At 48.2% G+C, this 21,187-nt stretch overlaps 1 protein-coding gene across 3 annotated transcripts in view; it reads left to right on the top strand.

Moving 5' to 3' along the window:
- Gfra1 (GDNF family receptor alpha 1) overlaps positions 1–21,187 on the top strand; it is a 193,525-nt gene that overhangs the window by 132,481 nt on the left and 39,857 nt on the right. The gene's annotated exons all lie outside the window — the stretch shown is intronic.

Here is a 21,187-nt window from a genome sequence, read left to right as displayed (position 1 = left end):
CCTCTCTCTGCTCCCACTCAGCCCCAGCCCTCAGGCAACCACGGTTGACAATTTGATGTATGTCCTTCCAGAACATAGGACTGAGTTCAGTTGCTGATCAAAGCAAGTAGACTTTGATAAGCAGAGATTGAGTCTTTGCAGACTGGGCTGTGCTGCTGCCTCATTCAGAAGAGCGAGCTAGATCCTGAGCTGGAGATTCAGCTGGGCCAGCTTGTTGGATAACACCCACACATTGTCCCCAAGGTAGAATCTAGGAGCCTTCTGTGCCATCTCTGACAAAGTCCTGTGTGCTCAATAAGCTTTAGACAGGTGGGCAAGTAGGCGAGAGTACAACTAGGTGCTTATTTTCAATTCCTCATTTCTGAAGGGCAGAGAGGGGGAAAGAAGGTCTGATATGTTGAGAACTCTGGTCAGCTGAGTTTCTGATCAACATGTTTTATTCCAGTAGAATGGGATCCCATTCCTTCTTTAAACCAGAAAGGAAAATGAAGTCCTCATTATTTTTCTCCTGCTCTCATAGTGAAGATCTGGGAATAATATCCCTCTCCTTTGTGTTTCTGTATACCTGGAAGGAGGTGACCCACTATATGAGGAGGGACTCAGATGACCAAGTGCAACATGAGCAGTTTGCATGCTGAGAGGAGCCAGGTGTTCCTGAAGTACAGCTCCAAAGACACTTCCTCATTTCCAAGCCCTGCACGGGGACTCTGAGCTGTGAGCTAGGAGCAGGATGGGTGCTGGATAGATCCTGAGGACAAGGACAGGCCTCCATGAGCCCAGAACGTGGGAAGCCCATCAGCCAGGGAGCTAAAGAACCCACAGCTGAAGGAGAACCCTGCTGAGGAGCAGGACAGGGAAACTGACAGCTTGGTTCAAGGAGCAGGGATGGGAAGGAGCAGATGATCTGAAGACCCCTCCTCTGAAGACCCCCAGAGCTGACAGCCAAATTCCTGGGTCTCTTTAGCCTTTGAGCAGAAGGGATTCCCCTTCTATGAATAGGGCTGGATTTCTAGAGTATTACTCACCTTAAAGCCAGATGGCTTCTCCCTAAGATGTTATCCTGTCCACTTCTGGGCCAGAGCCAGGAGGCGTGGGTTTTTGGTCCTACCTGGAGAAGGAAAGCTGTACAGGGCAGAAATGGAGCAACAGATAAGCCTCCATCCATTTAGCAAGGACGAGGAGGTGAAAGAGGTGGTGGAGCCTTCTTTCATCACAGGTTTAGCTTATACATGAGGTCCAGAGAAAGTTCATGACTCTTCTACATAGGCCAGAAGCCCAACCTGACCAGTCAGTTTGCATTTCCTGGCCCACATTCCTATACAGAGACTTCTTGGAGGCTTGATAGGAATTCATTAAATCAGATTGCTGTTCCACTAAGCTGTAATGGTCTCCAAGGGCTCTTGGGGGAGGGGTAGCAGAAAGAAACTACAGAAAACAGGGTATTTGGTCTGCTATCTGGGGGTTCAGACTGACCTGGGAGAAGAATGGTTTTCTGAAACTTAGAGACACCCCCAATATCAGGGAATAGACTCAGCCAGTAGAGCAGAAATTCATAATAGACACAAGACCACCTGTGTCTAATAATGACTGTGCCTGATCCTACAAAGGTCAGAATGGAATGCATGGCAGCCACTGAGCAGTGGGGTGGAGGCTTCCTGGATGGAGGCTGTACCTGGGGCTGTCACATTTCTGGCTCAGGGTAGAGTCAAAGGCAACTTGAGAATCCAGAGCTGGCTCCCTGGGAGCCCCACTGAGTGAGATTTGTCTCTGTGTGATTGATGGGCTTTACGCCCCGTCTTGAGTCTTTCCTGGGAAGGTGAGCCAGGGCCTTCCCCTGGTGATGCCTGTTGTTAAGTTACTTAGCTCATGTTTTCTTTCCAGATCCTGAACTTATTACTCATGATTACCCTGCCCCTGTCTGAGGTGGTAAATGTAATTTGATCTGCTAGGTTGGTTAGCAGCATTTTCTTTCATCAGATTTTATTAATCTTGTCTTTAACTTTATGCCTTTCCTTTCATACCTTCTCAATCCATCTCGGAGAGGCTGTTGTACAGCTACTCAGAGCAGCAGCTCTGGGGGGAAATCACAGTGCCTGGAACCCCACCTCAGGGCCCTGATGACTTCAGGCCTCATTTGAATACCCCAACGGGAAAGATGGCCAGGGGGAAAATTGCTTCCTAAACACCACACTCTTGGAAGGCTCCACTTGCAAATGCTCCCTTTCCATCTTAACATCAGAGCCTATCAAAGAGCTGCTGCAGCTCATTAAAACTTCCACTTTCAGGTTTCCTTCCCCAGGGTCCCAGGGTACCTCTGCATAGAACCTGTCGCTCTTCTGCCTTGTGCCTTCAAACAGCCAAGACGCAACTTGAGCTTTTCCTTTTGACTTTGTTTTCCTTTTCCCTTCTGGGGAAGCTGACAGGTTCCTTTCCTCTTGGGGTGGCTAGGAAAAGCGCGAACTTGGCTGTTTAGGCCTCGGAGCTTGTCAATAGCAAAGCGAGGACAGAGGTGTTATGAGAGAGCTGGGGTGAAATTCAAAGCCTCACATCCTCCCCTGGAGCACAGGGTCTCCCCCGCCAGTTTGCCTCTTGTTCCTTTCCTTACTGCCTGGAAGGATGTCAGTACTGAGTTTGGCCTAAAGGAAACATATCCCTTTATTCCTGATGCAAGTTGTTTTATATACATAATGAAAAGTCACACCTTACCTCCTTCCTCCCAAACGCTGACATCTGAATAAGCTCAGCACTTGAGCACTGACTTGGGATGCCACAAATTTGCTCCTGTCTCTTTAATTTTTTTCTGATTAATTACTCAAGTGCCTCAGCTATTCCTCATTATCAAGAGGTCCCCTTGAGCATGACACTCCTGTTTTTATCTAAGAATCACAGAGGTACACTCCAACCTCATTCTGCTCCCGATGCCAAAGCAAGAGGGAGCCTGAGGCTACTGAGCAGACCACCTGCCTTGTGGCTTTAGCTGCTCCCCCACAGCCCAGAGCATCATTGGTGTGGTGGTCATCCTGCACGTGTAGCAGAGGTGCTCCGTCCTTGGACACCAGTGTAACAAATCTTGGTGCACGCTCAGCTATGCAGCCATTCTCCCCAGAGCATGGCATTTTGCCCCAGGGAGGGTCCTAAGGGGTTCCCTGCAGAGCCAGCCAGCTCTGCAGCTTGAGCAGTAGCAGTCTCTCCCGGTCCTGGCAGCATGTGCATTCAGAAGTACTGGTCGAGGATATTTCATTCCTCCTAGAAAGACACTGATAATGCTGAATCTCCCAAGGAAGGGGTCAGGGGCTCTATGCCCTGTGTCCCCAAGACTTTCATGGCCTCCTGGAGAATCACCACTTCCTCCATGTCCTCAGCTTGGTGCTCCCACAGTCTCCAAAGGTGGTGATTTTGATAAACTCACCAAGTATGCAGTTCTTTCTTTCCCTGGGTACTCAAGATCCTATAATTATATCCTGGAAACCTTGAGGGATTTTTAGCAGAACCAGGAAGGCGTCCCTTGGTATGGATCTGGAATAAAAACATGCAATTTCTGATCTTCCCTAAACAACACCACATTTGCCAGACTAAGGGTAGCCCTGTTATATATGTTATATATATGACCCTGTTACATACATTGTGGTTACTTTATCAATGGCAGCCATTGGGGATGCATGTCACGAAACCATGCAACGAGTTTCTGCTCCAGTGACTTACTCAGTCTGATAGTGTTAGTGTGCCTGTAACACGTGAGAAATGTGTTTCATGTGCCTGTAATCAGACCCCTTTTGCATAGTAAACTGTGAATCTTAGAAATCAAGGACATCCTCCACTTCTTGGGCTTGAATTCCTGAGTCAAAAAGTGGCTTCTTCATCACTCTATCCGGGCTTGTCTTGACACGTGGCAAGCACAGGAGAAAATGGCTCGGAGGATAATTAATGCCTAAAACTAGATGGGTAGATTAATGTGGCACTTAATTTTATTTTACGCTGATTCATTCACAAATGGAAATCAGCAATTAGACAATGCAAACTTTTGAACCATGGAAAGAAAGGTTCGGGAATATGAGAAAATACAAGTAAAACATTTTCCAGTTCATTTGAGCAGTTTTCATTTCAAATGATTACATGGCTGTCTTCAGCAATGCATTCCAAGTGCTGAATGGCTTGTTCTTAACATGCCCCGTGGGTGGGACCTGCTTCCCACCCTGTCTCTGCACCGGAGACTGTGAGGACGCACCACGGGTGTGTGCAGCAGATTCGAGACTTGAGAGACAAGCAGGGCTGTCCTCTGACATCAACTGTCACCTTGTTGTCTTTGACTCCATCAGGTGGCGGAACACTGGGTCTCTTAGGCCTCTCCCACCTGTGCCCACAACGTGCAGCTCTCGGCCCGCTCAGGACTCGGAGCTCCATCAGCTTTGCTGGCTGGCTAACTCGAGCTACGAATCAGGCTCCAGCCAGCTAGGACCTGCTCCACCTTGTCACCTTGTATCTCTCCTTATCTTTCCTTTGGCAGAAGTCCATGCAAAGCCATTTGTCTGTTCCTGCTGGAGCTTGTCACTAAAAATGCTTGAGTAGATTTACTCCGAGTCTCCTCTCTCCAGCTGCCCCTCCCTGTGCCTGCCAGGCTCAGGGGTTCTGCCTCCTTCTCCTCGCCTTCCTCCACTGACCCCATCCTCCCAGAGTCACTTTTGCCACTCTTGGCCTGGAGACAGTAAGAATCAAGGGACCCCTCTTCTTTACATTTTCACATTGTATCGATTGCTGGATCCACGTGGACAGATGGAGTCTTGGCACCAGAATTTCTTGTCCTGTTTTTGAGTATGAAAGTGAATGGAGAAAGAATGGAATTGAACTGGGTCTTCCCAGGGAGCCCAAACAGAGAACACATATTTCTTGGGGGAGAAGGTGTCCTAGTGGAGGGTCTCAGGAGCAGTATTCCAATCAGACCTTGGAGGCTGAGAAGCAGGATGGAAGCTCAGTTTTGAAGGGATCCAAGAGTGGGGTGGAAGTAGGAACAGGAGGGCAAAAACTCAGTGTGATATAAGACACTGGGTCCTCCACTGTCGTGTTCATGTGTGGATTTTATCAGAGGATGGCAGTTGGGAGCAGTGGTGGAGACTGGAGGCCAGTTGGGAGACTCTTGGGGTAGATTAGAGAACAGATTAAAAGGGCCAGAGAGAACAGAAGAATTTGGGAAATTTGATAGATGCCATGAAAGGTATTTACTAAATATTTGCTGAAAGAATAAATGACTCTCAGCATGAGACTATACATGGGGAAATGCTCTTAGAATCAGTCACACAACGGTATCATTGAAGGTGTATAGTGATATTTGTTCCCCAGGGACAGTGGGTGAGAAGAGAAGTAGGCCAGAGCCTGAACATTGGAGACACTGGGTTTATGGTGAGTGTTGGAAGAGGTCAAAGAGAGGCACGAAAGTTGGAGAACTAAACAAAGATCTTGGAAAAGCCAAGGGAGAACAGAATCTTCGGAAGAAAAGAACAGTAGTTATTGGTGTCAATTATTAAGGGAAGAAGTTAGAGGAGCACTGGATTTAACACATAGTCTATCTTTCCACCTATCCATCCATCCATCCATCCATCCATTCATCTATCCATCCATCCATCCATCCATCCATCCATCCATCCATCTATCCATCCATCCTATACTTTTTGTATCAGGAATAAGGACCTGGTACCTCACCAGCAGTGCAGAGAAGAAGTCAGGCACACAGACAGTCACTACCACAGGGTGTGGAGGGTCTATGATCAGGAAGGTACCAAGTGTTTTGGGAGAACAGAGGTGAGAACCGCCAACTCATCTGGCTGTCAGCAAGGCTTCCTGGAGAGGCCACCATTTGAGCTGGACTGGAGGACGAATGGTGTAGAAGAGTGCAGCCATGGTGGTCATGGGAGAAAAGCCCAGAAACAAGATGAGGAAAGCATGGGGAGCAAGAAGACAACAAGCCATCACATGGTACCGAGGATGAGCACCACTGGGCTCTCTGGCTTACTAATGTGATCCCTAATCTGCCAGCCACCCTGCAAGACCATGGTAGGTGGAATGGCCAGTCCAGGGACATCCAGCTTCCCCACAGAGGACTTGGAATTGAACCAGGCTTGCTAACTCTGCACCTGGTTTCTGTCACTAGTTCCAAATGATCGTCTTTCATGACAAGAATACAATGTTCTTACAGTGTTCACCTTACCACCAGGTGTTCCAGACAGCCAGAATGATAACCCTGGCCTGCTTGATTCCAGACACTCTTTATGGCTCAGTTTCAAAAGATCGTTTTCACAGAGAGTCAGAACATAATGTCCATCTCAGCCTCTTAGCATCATTTAAAAAACAGAAAAGCTACCCAGGTAATACATGCTCATTAAGTTCTGACTTTATCTAATTTCCTCTTGAGCACTCGTTGCTTATTACAGAGTGGGTGCTCTGTGACAGCTTGCTGATTTTGAAAGAGTTGTTTCTACAAATAGGAAAAAAACATCCTCCCATACCGCACTGATTTTTAAATTATTATTATTAAGTTGCTGTTCACCCCAGGCATGCTTACTGAACCCCGTTTGTGACAGCGAGGGTCTTAGAGGTGTCCCAGGCCTTCAGGCTGCCCCAGTTTGCTCTTCATTCCTCTGCTGCGCAGTCATTTGAGTTCACACACCTCAACCTTCACCTCCCAAAGGCAGAGGACTTCAGAGACTTGGCCGTGTATCTCACGGCATAGATGAATTCTTTGCTGTCACAAAGTGACACCAGCTGTAAATAATCCATGCTTATGTCGCATTCCGGGTCATCCGGGAGTCTTGTCTTCCTACCTTCTCCCTGCCCCGGGGCCATTTCATTCATCATCTGGAAACCTTTCCATTTTGTGGGTTTCATCTCAGAACACTGATGGAGACTGGTGTGGCGGGGGCAAGACCTTGGGATCACGCCCGGAAGTAGTGAAAAGGTGGCTGGGGGGAGTGCGAAGGGGGTCTCTGGATCCCTGGACTTCAGACCACCTTGTCTAAGACTGGGCCCTGAGAGGACCCTAGCTGATCCCCTCTACTGTTCTGCACAGCTCATTCCTCTTCAGAGACCCTTGCCCTCTGCCCACTGGCAGACTGGCAGCCACAGGTGGGGTAGGCCCGCTTCCTGCCCCCTTGAGCCCAGTCCTAAGCCGAACCAGGCAGATTTCATGCTCTTGTCTCCCTGCTAATTCCAAGGGAAAAGAATTCTTCCATTTTGTGCAACTCTCATTTCAAGACTGTTTCACCACTGAGCAAGGAATGAGGTGCAAGAGAATGAGAGAGAAGCCCCTGGCATTCCCAAGGGTGCCCTCATCCAGACCAGCCGGCCGCAGGTTCTGGATGACCAGTGTGCTGACCAGCGTGCTGCCTCATAGGCTGAGTTGTTCTGGCCCCCACAGCAGACAGTATTTCCTTTTCTGGTCATGCACAGTTTACAGTTGACATAACACCCACAGCCTGTGACTTAGAACAGTCTCATTTTTCGTATTTGAAAATTTGCCCATCAGGTACCCATGACCACCATGGAGGGGAATGTGTCCTTTTTAATTAGCACCTATTGACTTGAGGAGGACCCCATGGAGGGCTGGGCTGAGCAGTGTGAAGCCCAGATTCCAGATTACCTGTCCAGGGTGTAGGCTGTTCACGACCAGTAGTCCTGGCCCTGGAAGCCTGCCTGAACCCTTCTTAGTGCAACTAGGAGCTGGGAGTGGGGAGTCATCTTTAATCCCACTGCTCCCCTCCCAGGCCAGTGTGGGCCTGGGCCTCACAGGCAGGCTTGGGTTCTCCCGGCTCTCCCCTCCGCCCCGTGTCACCTCAAGTTAGGTACCTGCAGGCACGTTGGCTTTTACTTTTCTACGGGTATTTCCGACTCAGTGAATGGGAAATTGCTCTGTAATTTCCAAAGGCAATTAATTATGCAGAAAATTTTCGCATCCGAGAAAAACAAGAATTCATCAGTGTGAAAAACCCCACACAATGCTGGAGTCTTGGGAATTTTTTTTACTCCCCTTCCCCAGTTGCCAGCAGTGTGTCTGTGAGTGAGGCAGACCTGCCTACATCGTGGCTCTGGCATGAGCGCGTGGAGGCCTGTTTCCCTCTGAATGGAAGCAACGGCTCCATCCTCCCCACACTGCTGTGAGGATTAAATGAAGCAAGTGCATCAGTGGGTACCTGACACCGAAGACAGAAAATGCTCAGAAAATGTGGCCTTCTTTCTCCTCCACTTTTCCCACAGATTTTTCTCAACTAGTCAAAGACAGATTAGAGATTCCAAATGTATCCCCCAGTGGCAGACAGACCTTTAAACTAGGATGTGGGTGCAACTTCTTATTGCTTTACACTCTTAACACACCCACAGCCACAGGCAGCGTGTGCCATGCCTACACGGTTTCCTGAGGCCATGTTGTTAAGCTCTAGACATCTCCCTCCTTCCAGCCTTGGCACCACTGGGGGAAATTTGAGGGTGGGGGCGGGGTAGACAAAGTCCAGGGGCGTTTGGAGCATGTGTCATCTCAAGAACACTTCTGTCCAGAATAGACAATAATTGACATACAGGGATACACAGTAAGATGTGAGCCGAGCTGGCCACGAGACTTCTGGGCCCAGAGTGCTGAGAGCCACTATTGTTGAGAATGAATAGGCAGTGGGGGGACCTGGCAGCCTCAGTGCTCTGGAGTAACTGTGAATAAGGGGGCTGTGAGGGGCTGTGTCTGAGTCAGTGATGTGAGGGATCCAGCAAAGGGCAGTCACTGACTAGTGTGACTGGATCCGAACCTCCCTCCCCCTGGATGATTCTGTGCTGTGAATCATCCCATCATCCCATTAGGAAGCAAGCCACAACCGGGGGCAGAGTGGCTCGTTGAACAGGACTCAGGAGCTCAGAATCTGCAGAGCCAGGGACATGATTGTAGGAATGTGTGGATGACGGTAGTGGTGGTGAGGGTGACGATGAGCGACATTTATTTGACATTTACTCTGTGCCAGGCATTGTGCAGAGTGAGCTCTTTACAACACCCTGGGAGAGGGAGCTATCCTTACCCTCCCCGTTGCGCTGCTCGGGGGTTGAGATCTTGAGTAACTTTCCCGTCACCCAAGTGGTGCAGCTGGGACTTGGGCCCGGGGCAGCTGGTGGGCTGCAGGTTCTTAAACACCGCTGCTCACTTCTGTGCAAGGTGTGCCTTGTAAACCACCCACAGGACTGCCAGACACAGCCGGGATGGGTGGAATTGGATGCTGGAGGTGACTTTGTACTCTTTATTGATTCATTTCCAACCAAGATGGGTGAGTATGGGGCCTTTGGATCTTGTCAAGATGACACGTTCAAGTACCCCCCCCTCTGTAAATATATTTCATTTCTCATTAAAACAGCAATTTTCAAACTTCTTAGTTTTTGAACTTCTTTACACTCCTGAAAATCACTAAGGATCCCAAAGGGTTTTGTGTATATGGGTTAAATCTATTGATATTTGCTATATTGGATCAAAGCTGAAGAAATGTTTGCATATCTATTACTTCATTTAAAAATAACATCAAGAAAGCCCATTATGTGTTACTATAAACAACAGAACCTATTTTTCTTAGAAATCACTTTATTTTCCTAAAAAAATGAGGGGAAAGCATGGCATAGTTTTGTACCTTTACGCATCTTGTGTCTGCTGGAAGGCAGCTGGGTTCTTTTATCTGGGTTCAGTCTGTCGAGTTTTCCACATGGTGTGGCTTCTGGAAAGGTTCCATGGTACTCTTGTGAGAGTGCTTCGGATGACCAGGGAAGCAGTTCTCAATAGCCCCTAACGGCTCCCTGAGACCTCCTTTGAGAACAACTTCAAACTTCTTGGAAGGGCATCTGGGGGTCTTCTTAGAAGAGGAAATTCCCTCTCCAAGAACACTTACTCCAGCAAAAGATCTGGATAGGTCCTAGAAACCTTTTCTGTGGAATGAAGACACAAGCATGTGGGAAAACACCTCCTCCGTGTCATAAATTCAGGCTGAAATGCACTTATGGTTCCATTGCATCTGCGTTTCGCTGGTCATCCTGCCCGCTCTTGTGACGTTGCTGGCAGTGGGCTCATTCAGTTGTTCAGCGGGACCAGTGCCAGGTGCTGCAGGAGGCCCGAAGGTCAGAGGTGAGTGAGGCGCCTTCACCACGAGGGCACAAGCTTGGACAGTTGTTGGTGCTATGTCAGAACAGCTGCAGGGGAGTGGGCTCAGGGTCCTCTCACAAGTACCATTGCTTCAGGGTGATGGTTCCCCTGCTTTAGTCTGTGTTGGGAGCAGTTTCTGATGTGTGAGGTTCAGATTGGAGCCTGAGAGTTCGCACTGGCCTTACTGCTGCTGCTGCTGCTGCTGGTCTGGGGTCCACACTTGGAGAGCCACTGCCTTGGGAAATGCTGGCCAGGTGCCCTCGGGCTGGTGGCCTTACCCTATTCTCAAAGGGGTCTGTGAAGCTGAGCTTGAGAAGGAACAGGCACAAGATCAGTGTTGCTGGGCACTGAGGCTGGGAGGGAACATGGGAGAGGGTGGCATGTGCTTTGGCTGGGATGTGGGTCAGGCCAGGTGGCAGTGGGGGACAGAGAGGATGTTGCAGCACAGATAGTTCAAATTGCAGGCACAGCTAGCACTTGGGAAGTCTCTATGCTGTACTAAGGTGGGACTCTGGAAGGCTGTGGGAACCCACTGTGAAGGGCTCTGATGTCCAGGGCGTAGCTCCTCACTCACAGGACCTGAAAATGTGGTAACCACACATCTATTTAGCTGCTGCCTAAGCTCCACTCTCCGTCCAGACCTTGCCCTCATTGTACTTGAGAAGACAGTCCTTTGTCCACAGGCTGACCTTGGCCTGAGGTTGGAATTCATTTGTCAGAGTTGTGCCTGAAAATGCAAAGCAAAACAGAGCATCCGAGGACAGTTGCTTGAGAAGAATCCTCCTTCCCAAACGACCTTTAGAGCAGTCTTCGGCCTGAGCTATTCAAATGAGGAAAGCTGACATGTTTTACTCTGCTCTTGTCAGTTTTTCCATGTGGAAGCATCTTTAGTTGTCAGGAGGGAACACGGGCCAGTCCCCACGGGCCACTCCCCAGTACTCCTGGTGCAGAGAAAACAGGAAGGGGTGTGTTCTGGGTGTACAAGAGGTGCCGCCAAATATTCCCTGTCCGTGGGATTCTGTTTCCAACCCTTTTAGGATAGGACCCTTCCAAGGGAGCCAGACTCAGTGTTTTGACCATATGGGACCCAGAGGATGTGGACCAGTGCACCTCCGGGACCCAGCTGGCCCTTTGCCACGTCTTCTTCCCTGGCTGAGGAGCTCACCTGATGCTTCTGCACTTCCCCTTTCTTGGAGGAAGGAGCAGCCCCTGCTCCAGACTGCCTCCCAGGGCATGGTTAGAGACATGGCTGGCAGGGAAAGACCCTGGAGAGTAGGGACAGCATCATCTATGCCAGTGCACTGAAGTTGGTACCCAACACTTAGCTATGGGCTTTAGTCCTGGGCACTGGGTGGGGCTGCCTCGAACACCTGCCTTGTATATATGGAGATAAAAGGATGCAGGCGGATGAAGCACAGGAGCCAGGCTGGCCTCAGGCCTCTTGCCCTTTCCCAGGATCCTTAGCACCCACCCGCTGTGGGAGGCCCCCAAGAGATGGTTCCAACCAGATCAACTCATGCAGTTAAGGAAGGCTGTGGACTGGGGATCTACTGGTTTCTTTCTGAGGGTTTGGGGAGCCCCACTTCCCCATGTGGGACAGACTTTGACTTCCATGCCACCTGGAACTGACCGTGTGCACAGCCTGGAAAGGGGACTGTTTAGAGAGGCAGGGCCCGGGCCTGGAAGACCTCTGCACAGCTGTGTCTGGGCATGGCACTTGAGCCCTACTGAACAGTAACAGCAGATATCATATTTTTATGTTTTTAAACTGCAAGCACTATTACACAAAAAGAATGCCCACTAATTCTGTCATTACACTTTATTGGGTCTAGTAAAGATCACTTATATCCACCTAAATCAGATTTGGGTTTTGCAAACACACAATTCACATCAAAATGAAGGTGGGAGACCAAGAACTGCGATGAAAATATCCAACGTTGATTCTTCTTTCAGTGCCGTGGGGTGAGCATAAGCTGCAGAGTCTGTGGACCTCTCTTCCATATCTGGCGCTAACTCCAGCTCCAGCTGCTGGTGTACCTGACTGGCCTCAGCGTCCTCACCTGTGGAATAGGGTTAACCTGTCTAGGAAGGTCACTGTGGTTAAATGACCAGAGTCTCTGCAGTAACATGCTCTGTGACAGGTGCTAAGTCAGTGGAGTTGTAAGTAGTGTCTGGAACAATTAGACTTGGGCTACTGTTTCTTCATCAGCACCTGTTAAGTTGTCAAAGCTATAAAACCAAGTTGTGTGTGCTGAAACTTGACCTATAAGCAATCGGCACTGTGGTGTATGAAACTCAGACACACTCTCTCATTCTTTCATTCGACAGATCTTTACTGAGCATTTACTTTGTGCCAGGCATAATCTCTCATGGTGTGGACAACACTGTCAACAAAATGAAGACATAAAATATTGATGGAGAAGAGGTGTGGGCAGCCAGGCGGAAGTTGTCACTGCTTAGGGCTCAGAGCCAGCAAGACTTGGTGGGAGGGCTGGGGGACCCTGGAGGTCTCTATGAATGGATCAGGATAAACCTTGGGATCACCAGGTGAGGCACAGAAGTTGAGGGACCAGTTTCTATCAAATGGCTTGTATGAACTGTGGAAATCAGCTCTTTTGTCCTTGAGGGGGAAAAAGGGGGGAAATGTAGTTTTAAATGCAGTTGTGAAAGTTTTAGGTGAAATGTAGAAAATGGGGCTGGGAGGTGGGGTGCTGTTGACAGGAGATGTTAAAGATAAGAATGGATTCCTAAGAAGAGTTGTGATTTTTGTGGAAAGGGGGAGTTATCATCCTATGGCAAGGGAGTGATTTATTCTTTCGATGTACGTCGCCACAATTCCCTGCCTCCTGAGCAGTAGCGATATTCTCTACACCCTATCTAGGAAGGAAGATATCAGGGACTAGTTGTTTGCTAAGCTCAAAGTCTCTGTTGACTTTAAAACAACTTGCCTAGAAGAAAAATGGCCTAGTGTATATTTACTGTTGAATATAATTTTCCTTAGGAAGTTTGCAAACCCATTAAAGATTAATAGGGGATCTTATTTTCGCATGTTTCTGTTTAAAGTTTGCTTGTGGAAGGGTAGGCATTAGCCATTCAGATGGGCGTTCACCACCCGCTCCCCGCCCTTCCCCCAGCACCTAGAAACTAGGCATCTTTAATGTAGGACAGGTGAATTAGCATTCCGCCGAGCAGAGCTGGGGCCCTGGCTCCACAAGCTATTTAGTGCTTGTCTTTTGGGGGCAGGGCAAAGGGAGGGGTTTTGCAAATTATTAAAGTCAAGAGAGCCTGTGCAATTTTAATTTTTCATCTTCTGGGAACCCCAGAGAATCGAAGTTTGGCTGAAAGAAGCAGCATTTGGGATAACTTCTAGTTTCCTGATTTTTGCTGAAGCTAATTAGAGTTCAGTTTCTCTGACTGTAAACATCAAGATGCTAAATTGCCACTTCCACACTTCTTAGAGGAATCAGCACTCCTTTTAATAACACAGGCCTGGGGCCTCAGTCCCCAGACCAGTAGAGGGCAGCGTATCAGAACCACGTGTTTCCTGGGCAGTGGTCCCATAGGCCTAAGAAAAGCATCGCTCTACTTGAGGAGGCTGAGGACTTACAGGAGAACTCTCCTTGGTCTTAGTGGACTCCTGGTACTAATCGTGACTTTACTGAGCACATGAACACGTGGATCAGTGGCCTCAGAACAAAGCATTTCAAAAGTCATTCACAGGTGAGTTCTAGAAGAAATACCAGTGTGGTCATCTGAACCCTAGCACTTTATAGAGGTCCCAAGTTCAGTGTGAAGCCTCTGGGCTGAGAAAGAAGACACCAGCACACATGAGGTTCGGTCCTCACGTAGGAACCAGGAGCTGTTGTAAATTGTTACAGAGCCAGGTGAACCTAACCCTTCTGGTAACATTTGAGGGACTTTCTGTCATTCACCTTAGTAAATTAAGCTTCAGAGAAATTAAAATACTTGCCCAAAATATCATAGTCAGTGAGTGAAATTTAAGTCCTAGTCCATTTTCAGATTCTGTATTCAAAACCCCTACTGTATACTGCTGTTTAGTAGTAACTTGGTTTTCTATTCCTGCTGTTAACAAATTACCACAAATGATGGCTTTAAACAACATGGATTTATTCTTTACAGATCTGTAGGTCTGCCGGTTCACCTCGGGTCCCACTGGGCTGAAACCAAGGTGTCGGCAGGGCTGAGTTCCTCTGGAGCCCCGGGGGAGAATCCATTTCCTTTCCTCTGCCCTGCTTCTCAGTTTGCGCCTCTTCCTCCTCCTCAAACCCAGCAAGGGTTTGACTCTTCCACATGGTGCTACTCTGACTTCCTAATCTGCCTCTCTCTTCCACTTGGAAGGATCCCTATGATCATATTGTCTGCCTACATGACCCAGAATAATCTCCCTACCCCCAAATCTATGCTCTCAATCGTACCTGCAGAGCACCTTTAGGCAGGTATGGTAACATATTCTCAGGTTCCAGGGATTACCATGTAGACATCTTCAGGGGCCACAGATGCCCAAAGGCAGGTATGTGTCCTGCCGCAGGTCATTTTTCCTGTCTGCCTCTATATTGTTTTTATTTTTCGGGGATATCATGAACTGTGGAAGGAGTTATTTAACCTCCACTCCCCAGTAAATGCTAGAAAGCCCAGAGCCACATCTAGCCAGAAGCTGTTTGTGTTTGGGTACCCCTGTCTTCTCTTCGCGTAGCCCCTGTTCCCTCAGTAGCATTGACACTGAGTCTGTTGACTGTAGCTACATCTGAATGTACCTCGAAATCCTTCCAGAAGGAAGGGTGGGTGTAAATAATTAATAAAGCCACAGTGGGTGACCTGTGCTGCCCAGGCTTCCTGACCAGTTGACATGGAGAGTTTCAGAGTTCCAGGACCAGATGAGGCAACTTCTGAAATCCCCCCCTGAGGATGGCGGGCCCTGCCCAATTCTCTGTGAAGTGAATTCACACCTTGGCCTGGAGTTTTAAGGTGTGGCTCTCCTGGTGAAAGATGGGTTGAACATCTTGATGTCTGTTTCTTCTTGTGGCCAAATGTCACAAAGGAGATTCATAAATTTTGTGAGAAGTTTGCGAGGAATGGATCCTGGGGATTGAACTCAGGGGCACTCGACCACTAAGCCACATCACCAGTCCTATTTTGTATTTTATTTAGAGACAGGATCTCACTGAGTTGCTTAGCACCTCACTTTTGCTGAGGCTGGCTTTGAACTCTCGATCCTCCTGCCTCCGCCTCCTGAGTCGCTGAGATTACAGGCATGTGCCATCACACCCAGCTACAGTTTTTTCCTGCAGAAACATCAAAGGCTTATTGGATAAGATTTACTCTTAAGGAATTCTAACGTATTTGTCACCTGCAGTCATCCCAGCAGACCACTGTTGTAGAGCTGAGAGCTTTGTGATTGTTTCATCATCCAGAAAATCATCAATTTCTTCACTTAAAAACAAGTACCACCAAAGCTAGATTTTCTGCATTAATGGACATGGCGTGGCCTGGGTAATCAAACAGCTTTATTTGCCTTGGAGATGGAGCATAGGGTTTTCCGTGATCTCTCTGTGTTCCCATTGCTCTTCACAATTTGCTTATGCTGCAACCATTAGTTTGTGCATTGGGAGAAATTGGCTGAGGGTGGTAGAGCGGGAGTCCCAGCTGAAGGGCAGTTCTGGGGCATCTGATCAGAGGATGCTGAAAGCCCCTTGGAAGTCAGACTATTCCCTTGCCAACACCAGGGATTGCCTTTCAAATTTGCCAGGTGAGAGTCGCTGTCAAGGCCTGTTAACTGCATGGTTACATTGACTGATGGCTGTCAGTGTTCATGCAGGGTGGCTTCGGGAGGGATGCTGAGATTGATCAGGTGATGACTCGACCTCCCTCAGGGGGCTGCTGCAGGTGGGTAATAAGAAAGGCTCAGGAAGCACGGCCTCTGCCGCTGCTTTCGCTGAGCGCTCGACCTGGAGAGGTGCCCAAAGCAGGACACATGCCCCAGCACTTGGCATGAACCCCTGCGTCGCCTGAGCTCAGTAGGTGAGGCTTTGTCAGAGCTCCTGGGGTCGGGCCCAGAGCACACGTGACCCCCCTGCCAGGCAGGCTACAAGGAGAACCTTGCAGCCAGCAGCTGCCAAGGAGCCAGAGGAGCAGCAATATCGGGTGTCCCCAAGGTTTTGCTATATGCTCTGGAGAATCCCAAATACCAGGATGATCTTAGCAGGGATTTGGAGGAACAGGTGCCGATCTCAATCTCTGCTTGGCCACAGGGGCCTTCCTGTCCCCAGAAGCAAAAGTGTTAGGACAGTCTTGGAGGCTTCTTGGACTTTGAAGTGCTCTTTCCCAACAATATGTGGCTGTGGCCCGGCCAAGTCACCACTTAGTGCATCAATCTGCCTGGCTGTAATAATCCTACCACGAGTGGGAACCCAGGAACACGAGACATGTGGAGCTGTGTGCATCTGCACTTGGAGCATGTGGGTCTGCCCCAGGGCCTTTGCTCCCGAGCAGACATGCTGCTTGCTCCTCTCCCACATTCTCTCCCTTGAGGGGACAGACCGGGGCTCAGCCCCTGAGCTCCACGGCCTGCTCTCTGGCGGACGCTCGGCCTCTGCTCCAGGAAGCCAAAATGTACTGCACAAAGCGAGGAACAGCAAGGCAAAATAACACCCCCTGTGAAATATATTTAATATAGGCTCTGATTCCCGAAAGATGCTTTCCAGATGTGTGCTCCAGTCGGTGGCTGGAGAATAAGGGCTAAGGTAATTTTCTAAAAACAGAAAGAGGAAAAATCTGTTTTGTGTCACTGTACCAAACAATTACCATTCCAGCGTTCTAGCTTCACAGTCCCCATTCTAATATTAGCAGCATGTTTTTCAAGTTGTTTTTATTCTGCATAAGATATTAGAAGTATTAACCAACTCACTGATATTTCATCATTTATTAAAAAAATGTCTTGTTCCTCTACACCCCTGGGGAAACGTAGCTTTTCTTAAAATGCCTTTATTTTATGAGTTCCTACGACTGTGAGGTTTTTAAGTAACACGGCAGGATTCCTGGCTTTGGACTTCTCAAGTTTGTTTTGGTCACAGTTGATGCCTTTGGTAACACAGATGTGGCCTGGTCTGCAAATGGACAGTAAGGGCTGCAGGAAGACAGACAGATACCTATTTCCCTGTGATAAATAGAGGAAAAGATGAAGGGATGGAAGTAAAGTTCCTTTAGGCAATCGGTGCATCTAAGGAGCTGTATTAACTATCATTTAAACCTCACTGAAGCTGTTTAAAGTGACTGTACATAGCAGTGCCTCCACTTGCCAGGTGAAGAAACGGAAGCTCCGAGAAACATGCTAAGGGGTAAGAACTCAACAGGTGGGTCTGGATTAGAAACAGGTCCCTAGGCCTGTGCTCATTCTTACGTATTGTACTTGGCTTCCTTGAACAGATCAGTGGGAAATTTTTCAGAAACCAAATGATTTGAATTGAAATCTGAGACTTTGAGGTTCTAATGTTCACACTGGGTTCAGAGAAAAACTCTAGTGATTAGTTTCAGAAATCGATCAAGGAAGGGATCCATTCGTCCCCAAATTCTGAGTCATACGGGGTGATGGAGTCCTGGAGTCCTGTATGGCCCCAGTGGGATCCAACAGACCCCTGCAGAAAGGGGAGCCTAGTTCACTGACTGACTCAGTCGTCTTGGGCAGAGTTCCATCTGCATGCTGTGACCCACATGTGCTCCTGTGTGACACTCTGCTCCGTCTCTGAAGGCAGTGGCACATGAGGAAGAAGTCTCTGAAGAGCTTATCAGTGGTGGCCAAGGACAGCAAGCCTGCACTTGACACTTCAGTAAAATCCCTGGGAAGTTAAAATTGAACAGCCTCCACCCGTGTCCCCTCCAGGGCTATTACACACAGTTGGCAGGACCTTTTCCAGCAAATACCTCCTGTGGCCACCTGCCAAGGGACTCTGAACAGGTGCTTAGCTTTCTCTGTTGTCTTATGCGTTAGTTGAGGGGTTCCCTGGAAAAGTCTTGTTCTCTAGACTCAAAAGAAACCAAATGTCTTGACACTGGAATCTTGGTCAGTGACAGAATAAAATGTGGTTAAGGATAATAATAATGCATTCAGACAAAAGTGGTTTTAGTTTTTGTTTTTCAAGGCAACTTTGAGTGTCCCATAAACAGTATTTTTGAGATTTCAGAAGGGAAATCCTAGGGCTAAGAAGTTAAGAAACATTCTCAGGAACTCTGGTTAATTAGTGTCAGAGCTGGATCCCATTCAGGATCTCACAATTCTTAGTCCAGGCTCAATTCCACTAACCACATGGCTCATGTCCAAGTACGGGATTTGTTCTGGAAAAACATTTAAAGGATTATGATAATCCAGGATGAGTTCCACTGAGCATTACTGGTATGTATTTTACCTGTTTTCTATTACACTGTTTTCCTAAAACAGCCACAGAAAACGTAGGTAAATGATCTCCCCCCACTCTTTCAAAAGACCATCTGCCATTTTTGAAGGCTCTCCTAGATTTTATCATTATAACCATTTTTCTATTTCCAGTTAGCAGCATGCACCCCTTAATATGATATTTTCTGCGTAAACCACTGCTTTTGCAGATTTCCTAAGGCCATCTTGGCATTTGCCAGCCTTCTCTTCCTCTTTAAGGGTGGGAGATTTTCTCTTTCTGAGGGTGATACATTTCCACATTAGTGCCTATTCATTTCCTTTTCATTTTCTCAGAGAAAAACAATCAGAGCTCATCACTCCTGTAGTCATGGAGATCTCATGTCTCCAGAAGAAATCCAATTGTGGAGTTTCTTTGTTAATCCCATGCTGGACATTGAAGCTTCCTTGTTTGGATCACAGCAGCTCAGGCAGGGTAGCTATTGAAACCAATTATAGCATGATGCATAACCCACGGGGTGGAGAAGTGCGTGCACGAGGGGCTGTCCTGGGCTGCAGGGGCTGTGCATCCAGTAGGTGCTCAGGTAGTAGCTGGTAACTGGGCAGATGCAGGAACCGGAGCTCTAACAATCCTTTAGACTCTTGGGTCCCCAGGGTGCCATGCCCTCGACCCAGCCTGAACCAGCGCCTCCATCTTCCCTGCAAACCCATCCTCCATCCTTCCCAGCACAGCACCACCGTCTGCTGAGTTGCACACACCCCGGTTCTCCGCAGTCTGCCAGCCCCTTCCTGCAGCTCCTCTCTACAGATGCACACTGTTTGACCCATCGTCCTGTCTTCCTCCCCTCCGGCCCTCCATTCTTTGCTCTGGTTCCTGACTGCAGTCTCCTAGGAAATTATCACCCCACCTTCCACCACTGCTGTCCCACATCTGCTCCAGCAGTGAAGGCTTAGAGCAGGTCCTTAGCAAGGCCTGGCTGAACAATGGGGAGATCCAGGTCTTCCTAATTTGCAAATCTGATCGTGTTACTTCTGGGTTTCAAGTCCTTCGATGATCCCCCATTGCCTTTGGGACAAAATCGAAGCTCATAGGTCATTCAAGGATTTTTTGGGATCATCTCCATCAGTGCCCATTCGCATCCCCGGTCCTGGCCATCCTTGGTGAATGACTGGCAGGACTTTTGATGAGGCTCATGTTAAGTGCAGTGGTTGAGTATGATCTCCAACTCAGTCAGATGGAACGAGGCCACATTCCAGATCCCCTGCTGCGCTCTACAACCTGGAGATAGTCACTCACTCTTTTTGAGCCTCAGTTTCCTCATCTGTACATGGGGCTGATAGCCTCACCTAGCAAGGTTGTCATGAGGGCTAGATGTGTGCATACGGGTCAGACACTTCAGACCATTCTTGGCACATACAGATACTCCATAATTGTGACCTGAGATGATTACTTTATCCTATGGTACTTCCTTCTACCTGCTCACCCTCCTCCACCTTTACCTGACAGATCCTCTCCCATCTCTCCTGTCTTAGTCCCCAGATCAGCGCCTTTCTGAAATCACCTGTAGCCATGGAATGTTGGGAGCTTAAGTGGTGGAGTCAGAAGTGTGGCTTTAAATCCTTGATCTACTGTTCCATTTTCCTCTAGTCTAGCCTTTTTAAGCCTTGGTTTACTTGAATGTACAATTAGGATAATAAAATAATAGTACCGCACCTCATTAGAGTTGTCAAGAAAGAAATATAAGGTTTGTAAAAGCTACCGAACAACTGCTGAATTCTTCCTTCGTATTTGGTCTTATTTATATTAGCAGCCTTCCTTACCTTTTATCAAGAACTAGCCACCGTACTATTTTAATCCTTTTCTTGTTTCTGTTGGCGTCTGGCCTGCAGAGTATTTAAGTCCAAGTTCAGGGCCTTTTTCATCATTATATCACAAGTACTTGACACATCATTCAGTCACTGGGACAGGAGATCCCGGCTGCTTTGTCAAAACAGGGAACCCTTGGCACTGTACTTATTGTAGGAACACTGAGACGGAAGAATCTTGGGACTGGGGGTCACTGGTTTCACTCTTTAGAAAGTACCAGAGACTGGAGGCTAACTGGTACCACACCATTTCACCCGGCACCATGGCACTAGGACAGGAAGCCTGTCCCAGAAGGGCTGGGACTCAACTTCTTGACATGACACATGCTTCATCTGTGGGATTGGCTATGTCATGCTAGCTCTTCAGAATTGTGCCAGTTGACAGTTAACAATGTGTTCCCTGGGAACTCCACGCATCCCTGCTTTGTAGCACTTGCCGTTTGCCATGGTGTAAAATATGCTCCTGGCCTGGCACTTTCAAACCCTACTGTGATGTTAACCAACTTGCAAAATTCTTCCAAATTGAGCCACCAGTCAGTAATGAGCTGGCTCCTGCACAACACTATATATACTTCTTACTTTAGTTTTTCCTCCTGTAAAATGGGAATCCCGTAATGAGATCACCGTGTCTCCAAACATAAATACCCAGGAGGCAGGCCAAATGTGGTAGAGTTCTGGAAATGTGAACGTTGTAGCCACGCTCCCTCCTGGTGCTCACTCTCTTCCCATCCACCAGCTGCGTTCTTAGGGTTGGGATCCATGCCTACCCT

This window comes from Sciurus carolinensis, chromosome 5 (assembly GCF_902686445.1).
Source record: "Sciurus carolinensis chromosome 5, mSciCar1.2, whole genome shotgun sequence".
Lineage (NCBI taxonomy): Eukaryota > Metazoa > Chordata > Mammalia > Rodentia > Sciuridae > Sciurus > Sciurus carolinensis.
The sequence above is the reverse complement of the archived record's forward strand: the minus strand, read 5'-3'. Positions and strand labels throughout refer to the sequence as shown.